General features: G+C 38.5%; 2 protein-coding genes and 1 non-coding gene across 3 annotated transcripts in view; 2 read left to right on the plus strand and 1 right to left on the minus strand.

The window, feature by feature from the left end:
* The window catches only part of LOC129718443 (RING finger protein 17), a 580,234-nt gene that overhangs the window by 87,256 nt on the left and 479,010 nt on the right, over window positions 1-13,968 (plus strand). The gene's annotated exons all lie outside the window — the stretch shown is intronic.
* Window positions 1-13,968, minus strand: part of LOC129718444 (uncharacterized) — a 243,557-nt gene that overhangs the window by 85,786 nt on the left and 143,803 nt on the right. The window lies entirely within an intron of this gene.
* Window positions 7,971-8,052, plus strand: Trnas-cga (transfer RNA serine (anticodon CGA)). Its single transcript has one exon. It is a non-coding gene; the product is annotated as a tRNA-Ser (tRNA).

A 13,968-nucleotide genomic window follows, 5' to 3' on the forward strand; every position in this document is an offset into this window, starting at 1 on the left:
ACGGTTTCATTCTACCCTAATCGAAATTTATCGAACAAACAAAATTAAATTCAACGATTTGTCTACAAGAGATCAAATTAATATCGCCGTCGATATTTATAACAACAGTTTTCATACCGCTATAAAAAATTTACCGCGTAATTTGGTATTCAATCATTCGGGCTCGACAAACATGGAAGAAATTTCGGAAAAATTTAAAAGCTTGCAATCAGCGGCTAAAATCGAACTGGATAAAAGGAAAGCTAAATATGAACAACAAAATAAAGATAACGAACAACCTGAACAATACAACCCAGGCGATGCTAAATACATTAAAATTTCCCAACGAATAACTAAAGACGTAAACCCTTACAAAATAACTACCATAAAAGAGAATAACGATCTTACATTTAAAGACATCAATGACGTAAAAATACACAAAAACAGAATAAAAAAATAATCGTTTAAATCAATAACTTAACTCTCGTTACAGATTAACTTACATCATCATAATACACGGCACAAAATTTAAAGAAATATCATATAATAATGGCATAATTGCCATAAAACTAAAACAAGTTAGGATAAGAATAGGGTTTGAGAGAGTTATACACAAAATCAATATTAAATCCATTGCAAACAACATTGACTACATAGAAAAAACGACAGAAAACCTGAAAATAATAGATCATCTCAGAAGGACCCTTGATTACAAAATCCAATACGCAAGAGGAAAATTGTTGAGTTTATATCCCCGCAGAAATAGAAGAGCATTAGTTAACGCTTTAGGATCAGTAATTAAACTTATTGCAGGCAATCCAGATAACGATGATATGGAAATTATAAATCATAACTTAGAAACGTTAGAAAAGCAGGGAAACTTACTCTCTCAATCTTTATCAAGGCAAATAATTATAAACGAAAAAATTCAGAATAAACTGAATAATATTACAGATATTCTCAAGAAAATAAACAAACAAATTGTAGACCAAAATAATAACTCACTTACGACCAATACGGACTTGGAATACATTAATCTTATTATAAACCTTGACATGTTAATTCAAATTCTCACTAGCGTAGAAGAACAAATCGAATTTGCAAAGCTAAACATTTTGAATAGAAACTTATTTTCATTAGATGATAAATTGTACATTTATAACAGACTTAAAGCACAAAAATTGAATCTGGATTACTTAGATCAAATATTCCAATACAGCTCAGGAAGCGTAATTGTAAAAGGCGACGAAATCCTAATTTTGGCGAAAATACCCATCCTAGAAGACAACGAGTTCGACCTGATCAACATCCAGACGCTCAACTTAAACAACACACGAATCAGTACAGACATCAAGCTGGTGGCAAAGCACAGATACATTATCTATAAACAAGAGCACATTTGTGACATCTGCGAAGCAACAACTCTTATCGAAGACGACTGTATCAACAACCTTTTGAATCATTTGACACCAAAATGTGTCCTAAAACCCGTCAGGCAACATATCAGAATACAAGAAATCAAAAAAGGAATCATACTATTGGATACGAATCAACAAGTATTGATTTCCGACTCATGTAATAACTCGAGATTAGTCAACACCCCGACTATTGTCGAAACGAACAATTGTACGATTAAGGTGATGAATCTCACATTTAATGGTCAAAAGCATCTAACAGACCACGAAGAATACCTCATACCAATCTATGGAAGGAAATTCATTCAACTCAACTACTCGGAAGAGCGGAATGAGATCACCCACATCAAACTGGAACACTTAAACAGTCTTCAAGAGATAAAGTTGGACCTGCATCGCTCGAAGAGGACAACAACCATCGGAGGAGGAATTCTCCTCACACTAACCTTTTTCTGCTCTTTTGCAATTTATATCATCAACAGAAGAACCAAATCTAAGGAAGATACCATCCTGAAAATCCATAAGCATGCTGAAACCACCACGGAACCTAAAGGAACCATTGGAAAAGGAGAACCCGCAACCTTACCGAGGCTCGTCCTTTTCGAAAAATCGTCCGAGGACGGACGACAATCTAAGGGGGGAGACGTTACACCACGACCGACCGGCCTAGGCGCACCCGGAGCCGAGACGTCAGCAAAAACCCAGCTGAGGCCCGTAGCAACAAGCGGAGGAACCAAACCAGCAACGAAACCATAAATTGACAATCGATGACGACTGCAGGATTCGATCGAACCACGCGGACAAAGGTTGCATCAGAATTGAACCACCGGAGGAACGACGAGTCAGCGGATTTAGTTTATTTAAGCTTTCTAGATTTAATTTTCAATTTAGTCTTGTGTGTAATTCAGTAGTGATCGGACATAAAGTGTTAATCGTAGTAATAAAGTTTTTTTTAGTTCCCGCGATAAATCACGGCATAATTTATATATGTTCTCTATTTGTTCAGATTATTTACAAAATTGCTTGTATCTACCGAAACTAACGCTTCGGACTTTTGACTGTAGTTGGTGAATAATACGGATAAGTTTCTATGTGAAAAAAGCAAAAAGCGGAAGCTATTTATTAAAGATAAATGAAAGAAGAAAAATATTATAAAATATCCTACTCAATTTAAATAAAATTCTAGCTCGAAGTACTTTGCACTGCTAACCTATGTGTGGATATAATATTATTATTCAGTTTGATTAATAGCTATACTGGCCTTTTAGTTAGTTAAATAACGAAGTTTCTATGCTGATAGAATATATCCACATAGTAAAGTCAAATTATAAAATGAATTCATGGGAATCCAACTTTTTCGCGAATTGGCCAAAACAGGAGCCCCGAGTGGCCAATTAAGAAATGCTATGGCCAAAATAAGAGCCTAGAGAAGTTTTTTGGTTGGAAAATATAAAAGCAAAATAACATAATTTGACTATTTAAACTCAATGTTAGTGAAAAATACAGGCGACTTCATCCGATTCCCACGTTGAACTGATTCAATTACATATTTTTCGAAGGAAACAGGTCAAATATCTCTAATTAACATACTATGGCCAAAACCGGTGCTTTTACCCTACTATTTTTTCGTATTTTGTCGAAGCAATCTCGTGGTTTACCTTGTCCAATGCAGCGGAGAGGTCGGTATATATAACGTCCATTTGATGACCGCGTCCAATCTCGAGTAATAAACGATGTTAAAGTAATCAGATTTTTCGTCATCGAGCGCTTCGGCATTAACCCATGATGTGTATCGAGCTTTACAGAAATGTTTTGTTTTGTTTTCCAAGGGATGCATCTTTACTGATTTTAGGTACACCAAGGAAAAATATCGGTATTCTTGGACAGAAATCTGTAATCTGTACCACAAAGAATCTGTACCAGAAAAAAAACGAAAAAATCTGTACTTTTCCAAAAAAAAACTGTACCTGTGGCAACACTGCACTATAGGATTTCAGGCAGACGAAAAAGTGACTGTCGCCGATTTATTTCTCTATATTTTCTGAGAAAAGTTCCAAATTCCAGAACCTGAAACCTGATACCAGATACCCGAGATATCGAGATATGAAGATAATAAATGGTGTAAAAATGCACTTTTTTGTGAGAAAAAGGAAAACCTAAAAAAACATTTTTCTTGGCAATGAAAACAAAGTAACTACAATTATATTTTTTAAAGTTATTGATTGGGCTTTTAGAAAAACGCGTGGTTATGTGGTTTGGAAAGGGAATTATTTGATGGCTTGAATGACTTCCTTCTGCGTGTCGAGTGGGATGATGTTCTTCGAAGCTACGATCAGTGTTGGAATAATCATGATAAAAAAAAAGTTCACTCACCGCTCAATGCAAACAAATCGCCGGAGAACTTCGCACAAGAAGATTCATTAAGGATATTCAATATAAAAGTTCATGAAAACACCATACGAGAATCAGTTTCAGCTGGCATCGTAAAGAATATTTTTGTCTTCATCTCACATGCGAGCAAAACGTACTCGGGATTCGAATCATTCGAACATCGTGTCGCCTTCGTGCTTTTTCTGCGTTGAGAATAGGTAGCCTATATCAACGAACGCGCGAACTCATATTGATATTCGGTTTTGATATTTTTCGTTTCACTCAACCGCCGGGTCCGAGCGGCGCGGGTGCGAATTTTGATAGTAGTTGTTTGGAAGTCTTACAGATTCGACGTGCATTTACGGCTATGACAGCAATTGGATGCGAGTTTTTGAGGAATGGATAATAACCGAAACCAATGTAAACGGTTTAAAATCGAAAAAGTTGTAGAAAATTATGATAAGTCATGCCATTGAATTGCCGTGCGTTTCATTACCCTTTTTAGGCTGCTGTTGTTATAGCATATGAATGCTTTGCTAGAAAAAACATTTGTTATTTTCATCTGTTTGATAGATAATTAACCCTATTCCAGTGGACAAAAATAACTTTCAAACTTTTATTACTATATGCACATTTGACACGCCATTGATTGAGCAATTCCCAAAATATCATTTTCAAAATAGCTTCTTAAAAATGAGTCGTGTTTATTCTACCAGCTCACCTCGTTTTAACCTGGAAACAACCTAATTGCTTTCAAAACCCTTCTTTTTTCGTTCGATTTTGACCCAGTATTGACCTGGCGTGCTGCCCGAAGTGCATTGTGAAATTTGTCAGCTTCAACCTAGCACCGAACGTGCTTAATTCGTAAACAATTATTTGAAATCTTTTTCTTACTTGCGTCGTAAATCGCGATGTCGTTTCTTTATTCCTCGACAGGTTTGCCCTGATGCAGTGGAATAAAGAAAATCGCTATCTGCTTAGGCTGTCATATGCAACTACTAGAAAGCCCTACATTAGAACCACCCATCAGCATTTTTATTGCACTTGTCGTAAATAAAATGTATAATCAGTCATCTGGCTGAAGTGCGGAAACAGATCGATATTTCGTCGAACAATATCACGAATATTTTCATGATATTTCATCTACGATATGTGCTCTGGGTATATCATGAGCGAATGTGATGTGAAGAGATAGAGATAAAAAACGATCTGATTGTTTCCGTATCCTCGCATCGGTAAGTTGCGCCAACTCAAGTTCATGCAAGTTCGTTTTGACGCACCTCGAAGTTCAATCGGGATTTAACAGCGTGTGAAACGAGCGACAGAAAGTTCAGAGGCGAAAACGTATCGCGTTTGAAATTGATATTTCGCTGACAATTCCAACACTGGCTACGATGTTAACGTTGCTGCGTCAACCGTCTCCGCTATCCTTCTATATGCTATCGACCAACTTGTTCCCGTGAAAACCAAGCGTGAAGCAGCTAAACGAACGAAGTTCCCCAAGGCAGCGTTTTGAGACTGTTTTTTTTTTTGTTACCTTGTTTATGCTTGTTTATATGTTGATTAATGCCAAATATAGAATATTTTGATCCTCCTAGTTTGAAATAGCCTCGAAGTAATTAAAAGTAAATAAAAGGAATCATATCATGTATGTGATCATGTATAAAACTCAATTTTTCCAATGCTCACGGCTACGAGGACAATAATGTGCAATTTCGGGCGAAAAAATATAATGAACCTCTTGAACTCTTCCGAACTTCACCCAGCTGAACCTGTATCCCTTCTTCTCCTGTGCGGTACGCTTGTCACAGCTCGCATCGTTTAACAGCAGGGAAAATGCTAATTTGACGCTGAAAACCCATTGAATTAGTTCCCTTGTGAATATTTTATCGCATTTTTTTCCCTATTATCTTGTTTCCTCAAGTTTTTCTTCCGGAAAAAAAGATCCTTTGTGTCAATCCATTACCGTGAGCGCGCAGAATGTGTAATCCTTTCGGGTCATTTTTATTCACCAAATTCTCTTCGTTTTTGTCTCCTTCTACGTGTAACAATAGTGGATTTTAGCAACTTTATTCCATTGACGCTATTGCAATCTGCTTTTCACGGCTACATTGGAACCATCATCGCAATAGAGTGGGTTCCGATTATCAGACGTTATTTTTGTCACAGTCAAATGACGAATGACCATTCCTGTAAATATTCAAATGAAAACTTTCGCGATAATTATGATGTATAACACCTTGATTTAGACACGAAAGTATCCGCTGTGACTAACCCCATTTTATCGAAAAGAAGAGATAACCTTCGTGGCACCTACCAGCACCCGAGCCGACACCGATGCTTTTGAAAGTTAATTAACATAAAACTTTGCGGATCTGCTTGGTAGTGGAAAATGAGGCACGGGACAATAATGGCTTGACGCCTTGTTCGAAAGACTCCTCGTTGTCACACTTTTAGCCACACGGCGCGGCGGTGTTTCACGGCATAAGCGGAGTAGCTTTACGGTCATCATTTTAATTTTCATAACTTTCTCGCGTGTCTGCACGCGAAACGTTTTGGATTGAAACTCGAGCAAGGGAGGAAAAAGTATTACGATGGCGTCCAGTCTGTTCTTATTTATAGCTTAAATATAGCTTGAAAAGTGGCAAAAAATGAGAAACAATATGTAATTTATTATCAGAGAACTTTTTATCTGCCAGACAAAAGGTATACTCTTTATCTCTTTATTTTAGTCTTTCTGTTTTATATATATTTTGAAAGAGAATACAATAGTTTCTCCGAAAAAAACAGTAAAGACCATTCGTTCAACGGCCAAATCAGATTAAAAAAGCGTCGTCAAACAGGTAGCGGACAATTAATTCCAATTAAACGTGCTAAAATGCTGTAGCATCAGGCGATTAATCTAGATCTTGGTCCCTTTCAAAAAAGGCAGAAACTTTGCGATGAATTTTCGGTTATGAAGGTTAATTGCGCGTGCTTTAGGCTCCAACATTGAAGACAAATTTATTGTCCCGTACTTTACCGTTGACTTTTGAAGCAGTTTCCTCCACCCGCTAGTCAAGCTTAGAGAATAGTGACTACAACCTTTGAATAGCTACGGTTCGGAAGTTTGGCCTGAAAACCGAGAAGAACGGAATCTCAAAATCAAGATTTTATTTCAGATTGGACCGAAAGTAGTTTTCATGATAAAATCGTTAAGAAATTATTCTCAACTCCCAGGTTAATCTTGGGTCCGGTCCTGTGCAACAAATTCACTCCAGATCTTCCTGATTCCTTCAAGATGCACAAAGTAATTGCTCTGTGATAACAGAATCATTTTCATGTAAAGAAAATATTTTCTTGTTATATGTAAGCGATTGCTGAAAAAGCTTGAATATTTTCGTTACCTACTTGCAAAAGTGTGAAGGCTCCGAAAACTTAGTTGATTATTCTTTCTCACAGAAGCTTCTTCTCTCAGGCTAAACAATAATCACGTCATCAAGATAAATTGGGATGACAAGGTAAATTTAATTAATATATACATATGGCACAACAACAAGAAGTAAAATCATTGAAAAAAAAAGTTAATATAAAATTCTCAATATGATTCGGAACCGCTCTCGTTGGTTTTGTTCAATCGAATTACATAGATTTACTGGTGTTGGAATATTAGAAATGTTTGAATGATTGATGCCTACTCTATTTTCACGATTGCTATGTTTCTTTATTTCGTGATGTTTACTGGGTTAGATCTTTATCACAAATACGATGTTGCATCTTCCAGCCCGTTCGAAAGTTTGTTTTAAGTTTTGACAACATCCAGTCTCGAAACGTGCACGAATTGGTTTCCTTTCAAATTTTAGGCTGGTGCCGGTAATAAATCTTGTCGATCTCAAAACATCGGCAATGGTTCCAAACTGTATCGAAACATGTGTCGTGCATCGGAGGTGATGAAGCAAAACAAAGCTGTGTTAATGGTGTAAATGTTTTATTCAACGAGGGATCTCGTAGCGCTAATATACAAAATTACAAATACCTAACCGTAAACTGTGTATCTTTCAAAACACGTCACTGGTGGGGCATTTGTCTACGAGCGCTACATGAAGACCCCTGATAACGGTAGGTTACGCAATTTCGGAGGTTATCTCAATGAACCTTAATCATTGCCTTCAATCGTCAATAGATTTGCGCAGTTGAATCAGGAATTGTACGACAGCTTCCGTCCTGGCAGTCGTGGCCGAGTGGTTAAGGCGTCTGACTCGAAATCAGATTCCCTCTGGGAGCGTAGGTTCGAATCCTACCGGCTGCGGAGTTTTTTGGTCATCCTGCATCCCGCCCAACCTAATTTTGAATAACACTAACCGCCAGCCCCACAAACAAAACGGGTAGAGTAAGAATTCTACTTATAAATCCTCTCGTTTCAATGCGTCGCATGCAACTTCTCTGACCGGTTCTATTGTTTTGTAGGTTAAACGGTTTGTGGGTGACCCATGAGAAAATCACTGAACGTCTCCCGCCACTGCTCCACTAACCGGCGTTATTTTTTCCCATGTCCACTGGGTTTATGCCGTTCATTGGCTAGTCAGTTAACTACCTTGCGTGTCAGACAGACCCTTTAGTAAGCTGACATTGAATCTTTAGCGGTCGACGTTAAACCGGCATAGACTAACAAAAACTATTTCAAACAAAAACAACAACCGCTCGTGGGTTTGAAAATACCGCTAAACCGATGTCTGCGAAAAGCTGAAAAAAAAAAAACTAACGATTAACTCTCCTGAAGTGACTTCCTAACGAGTTCGCTGACGTATTTTTAACGTGCACTTGCGTCCGGTTCTGGTTGACCTTCATTGTTTTTTACGACCACCACCACGTGCCAATAAATGCATCACAATAGCCGGCGGCATGGGACCAAATTTTTTTGTGATATTACTGCTCAGGTGCGAAATGAAGGGACAGTTGCTTTGTTGGATTGTAGTTTTCGACTTGTGTGAATCAAGTCATTTGCATTTTTTACTACTTCAAGATATTTCCTCGTATAATTAACAGATTTGAACAATGCTGAGATTTTTATCTATTATATTCGTAATAATATAGACGAAGTTCTTTAAATAATCTATGTTTTTACCAGGTTTTCGAATGTAACCAAACAATTACAGAACTTTTTAGGAGTAACCGTTCTCGAATTTTTGCGAATCCCATTATTGAAACTATGAACCCTATTGAAAATCATATAATGTTGATTTTCTTAAACCTTTTTACCTTTTCTCATTTTCTTGATTGCAATAAGGCAAACACTTTGGAAACATTTGGTGGAGAGTTTGTGACACTGATCCTTAAGCATCTTTAAATTCTTGCATCAGGCAATTTTAATACTTTGATGCGCTTTCCCATTATATATATGTACCTGATATTTTTGACTGATCGGGTAATCGTATTTGACAGTTTCGTCGTTCAAAAGTGCAAGTATAACTGTTATGCTTCAATCAAAGTTTAGATGTCAGGTGATGCCATACAGCATTACCCGCCGGGAAAGGGTTAATAATACTTTTATATAATATACTAAGGGAACGGGTAAGACAAACACTTAAAACCTTCTATTCGAATATATATGAATTAAAAAATACACCGGAACCAAAAAATATGGAAAAGAACTTCGAAAAGCGAAAAAACAAATTTTCTTTATTTTTTGTTCTGTTTTGACTGAAAACTGTTGCGTTAGACAAATATTTTGATGATGATGGTAAATGATTCTAGTGATAATTTGAAAACATAAAGCTATTAAATGTACAATTTTTATCGTCAATAATATTCTAACGCCTGTTTTGGTAGTTTTACTGATGAAGCTTTGATGGTTATATCGGTATAACGTTAATGCCTTGTTGAAATTCATCAATAACAGGATGACGCGAATGTTGTAGCAAAAGATATCACCCTCATTGCCTCATATATATGCTAAGAACTTCGTGATGGGATTGTTTGTGAATTAGCATGCCAGTGCCAATAAAAAACCAGTTTCGAATTTCGTTTGCGAGTAGGGCTCAAAAGATTAGTTATGAGCTGGGAAACTCCCTCATTTCAAAAATTCAAAAAAGTCCCAGAAAGTCGATTTTATTTCAATTTTTTTTCGAGATAACACCAGATCTCGACGCGTCATGCATTTCTAAGACATTTGGCTTCAAAAAAAATTTTGATATCGACGATTTCGTGAACTCAAAACTCAAAAAGTATTCAAAAATTTACCTTTTTGACCGATGAAAGAAATGTACAGGTATTTCTTTCATCGGTCAAAAAGTTAAATTTTTGAACGCTTTTTTAAGGCACGTGCTCCCAAAGTCCGATTGAGCTAAAATTTTCATTTTCAATTTTTGAGCCATTTTTGGTATTATAATTATTATCATTCTCTTCCATTCAAATTACGACTTGAAAATAACTTGCAAATTTTCAAACTGATATACTCCAATATTTATACACTAAAGTCGCGGGGGATACGTGCCGCGTAAAAAAAACCGCGTAAATTCCGGAATCCGCGTAAATTCCGGAATCCGCGTAAAAAAACCGCGTAAATTCCGGAATCCGCGTAAATTCCGGAATCCGCGTAAAAAAAACCATCGTTAATTTTGCATTCCGAGTGAAGGGAAATCGAAATTCGTGCAAAAAAAATACCGCGTAAATTCCGGAATCCGCGTAAAAAAAACCGCGTAAATTCCGGAATCCGCGTTAAAAAAGCCGCGTAAAAAACCGCGTTAAAACCGCGTAAAAATCGACCTTAGTGTATTGTGCTAGTTGCGCCCTAATCGCAAATCACTCCGGATGTCTTGAAAACGAATACCACAATTTTTTTATTTATTTAAAATCATCGGAATGAGATTATTCCCGGAAAACGTTGGAATTTCAAAAAATGTAACCTTCAAAACAACTTATTTTCCGTGTATTTCACAAATTCTCGGATCAGACGTGGCCTTTTGTAAATATTAGTTGCGCAACTAAGTTTTCGCTCGTCGATTTTGGCATATTTGAAATGTGATGTACCTAATTGAGACATATGGTAAATTTACCGCATTGTCACGTTAGTAATTCAATTGTGGCATCATGAACTTTGTGTTGTGTGATGATGTCTGGATTTGTGACAAATAATTGTCCTTTGCGGGACGTTTTACTTTTCTTATTTCATTCAAAGCGAACGGCGACCGAAACGCATCGAGAGTTGAAAAAGTTTACGAAGCGCTGATCTAAGTGAAAGAACGTACATCTGTTGCGTCGCTTAAGAGACGGTAATTTAGAACCTTCGGAAACGCTAAATTGGAGAAATCGCTGGATAAAGATTCATGTCAGACGCAGGAACAGCTTGCTTTAGTATCAGGAGTTACCCGCCAATGCAATGCAATGGGCATGCTTTGGAAATGATCCGAAAACAAGGAATTTGAGTTCCTAAGGATTCAAAACCAAGGGACGTTGAGCGTCGTTTTTTCGCCTGTAAACAGAACAGGCAAAAAAGGGAGAGTTTTCTTCATCGCATCATGCGGGTGATGAAAAATGAATTCATTCCAGCAACATAAAGAAAAGTGTGTCATGAGGACTGCCCAGTTTCGTCGTCGGTTCGGCCGAATATACACACTGCGAAGGTTAAAAGGTATAACTTTCAATTAAAGCGCGAAAAACGACCACAATACGAGCAGGGGCATGACAAAGCAAGTCTACTGCATGTCAACGCTCGACACACTGCCAAAGTTGTTGAAGCTCACAAAGAAACACCAAAATATCTCATTTGTCATATTTTCTAGATATTTTTTTTCTGATCGATGGCACATATACTGGTTGCTCAGCAGTTCTGCTCATATACTTACTTTCAATTTTATGGCGACAGATCGATGAGATCCTATGTCGAATCCAGAATACGTCTCCATAACACCCGGCCTTGGACTGCTCCTTTTCAGTCTCTCTTCCTTACATCCGCTGTTTTGGCATCCTCGTCGGCAGCACACATCAGCGCGTGCGAGTTCTGCCTCGAAGTCATCGGCCTCTGTGCTTAATTTTATCTTTGCCGGTCGCTCATCCGCCATCTGTGCTACGTGGCCAGCCCACAGTAACCTGCTGTGTTTCATCAGCTTGACAATATCAGCGTGCTTGTATACTTTGTACAGCTCGTGATTCATGCGCCTGCGCCACACCTCATTTTCTAGTTTGCCTCTGAGTATTGATCGCAGTATTCTACGTTTGAAGACTCCAAGCGCTCGTCGATCGGCCTCCTTCCATGTCCACGACTCGTGTCCTTTGAGAGGAGGATCAGGGTCCTATAGAGCGCTAATTTCGTACAGATCTGTAGACTACGTGACCTAAACTGGCAACGCAATCCGTATTAAGCCGTATTGGCTGCCGCAATCCGTCTCTTCTCCTCGCGTCTAACCTCGTTGTCACATGTCACGAGACTACCGCGATAAACAAATTCATCGACCACTTCGAAAGTATCCCAATCAATCTCCACCACGGCACCAACACCCGCTGAATTACCACACTCTCTGTCAGCCACCATGTACTTCGTTTCGACAGTGTGGTGAGTCCAATTCTCGCAGCTTCCCTTTTGAGAGCCTTAAAGGCCTTCTCTACAATAAATACCAATTATATCAATGTCGTCCGCGAATTCCAGAAGCATGGGAGACTTCGTGATGATGGTACTGCTCCTCTGCGCACCCGCCCTTCGTATTGCACCTTCTAAAGCTATGTTAAACAGCAAGTTCGAGAGCCCGTTGCCTTGCTTCCGACCATCTAACGTCACAAACGCGTCCGAAAATTCGCCCACTGTCCTGACGCTTGACGTGAACCCGTCAAGCATCGCACGAAACAATTTAATTAGTTTTGTTGTTGCCACAGCTTGATGCGTTTCACAGTATCGCACGCCGTCTTAAAGTCTATAAATAGATGTTGTGTCTGCAAGTTGTGTTCTCGTAACTTGTCGAGGATCTATCTTAAGGTGAACATCTGGTCCGTTCTAGATCGTCCCGCTCGAAAACCGCGTTGGTATTCTCTAACAAAGGCTCACTGTGATGGCCTCAGTCGCTGGAACAGGATACAATTTCATAAGCAGAATTGAGGAGGGTTATGCCTCGTTAATTACTACAGTCGAGTCTATGTCGCTTTTTGTGGATAAGGCATATGAGTCCTTCCAACCAGTCCGTAGGTAGTATAATCTGGTGAATTGCTCTACACAGTCACTCGCTCCCGACTTTAAAAAGTTCGGCCGATAAGCCGTCCTCCCCAGCGGCTTTGTGGTTCTTCAGCTCTTTGCAAGCATTTTTCACCTCGTTCAATGTTGGTGGGTCCACAAGTTGTTTGTCATCCTCAATTTCTATCCTGTTCCCCTCGGCGACTCTCCTACCTTCCTAACCGTTCAACGCCACTTCAAAATGTTACTTCCAACGCCTGGCCACCTGCGATTGTCGGTAATCAGGAATTCATTAAAAATCTACAACTACTCTTTTACACCGTGTTATTCATGATATAGAAAAGGCCTTTTCACGGAAGCAATCCTGTTTAAGAGTTGATTGAGCGGTGCCTTTGCGCGTAGGGAGCGTATAATATAACTACACATGGGCAATTCTCGCTGAAACCAGGCCACTAGTGACACGAGGTCTTTGAAAATTGATTTTTTTATTTTAGTTCGATTAAACGCAGCGAAAAATTAATAACTGCACATAAATTTGTTCCATTTTGTGGACCCAAGGGGTGAACAAATATTTAGAAAAGTGAAAATCGAATATTTTTACCGAGCTATATTTCAAATATTTGTCCCACAACCCTCTACAAGCAGCATTCCATTATACAGAAAACATCTAGGGCTTTCATGTGGAGTATTCAAAAGTTTGACCGCCATCTTGGATTCGCCGCCATTTAAAATTTTATCATTAAAACGCGTTTTTGAACAGGTTGGCAACCTCCGATTTTAATTCTGAGACAACCATTGAAAAGCTGAGAAAAAATCCTACAAGATACATTTGAAAAATCAGGTGTGTCGCGAAAGAAACATGGCCGTCGAGCCGATTTTCTATACCGAGTTTTAACATTTCCAACGCGCGCCGCGCGATCGATATATCAGCAAGCGCTGCTTGCCATGCAGCGCACACTGAACACACATCGTTAAGTATGCGCGAAGTATATGTTTTGAATAGGTCCTTATAAACAACTTATTTGGATAGGGCAGAACTGCCATAGATGGACTACTTTCTTAAGT

This window comes from Wyeomyia smithii, chromosome 1 (assembly GCF_029784165.1).
Source record: "Wyeomyia smithii strain HCP4-BCI-WySm-NY-G18 chromosome 1, ASM2978416v1, whole genome shotgun sequence".
NCBI lineage: Eukaryota > Metazoa > Arthropoda > Insecta > Diptera > Culicidae > Wyeomyia > Wyeomyia smithii.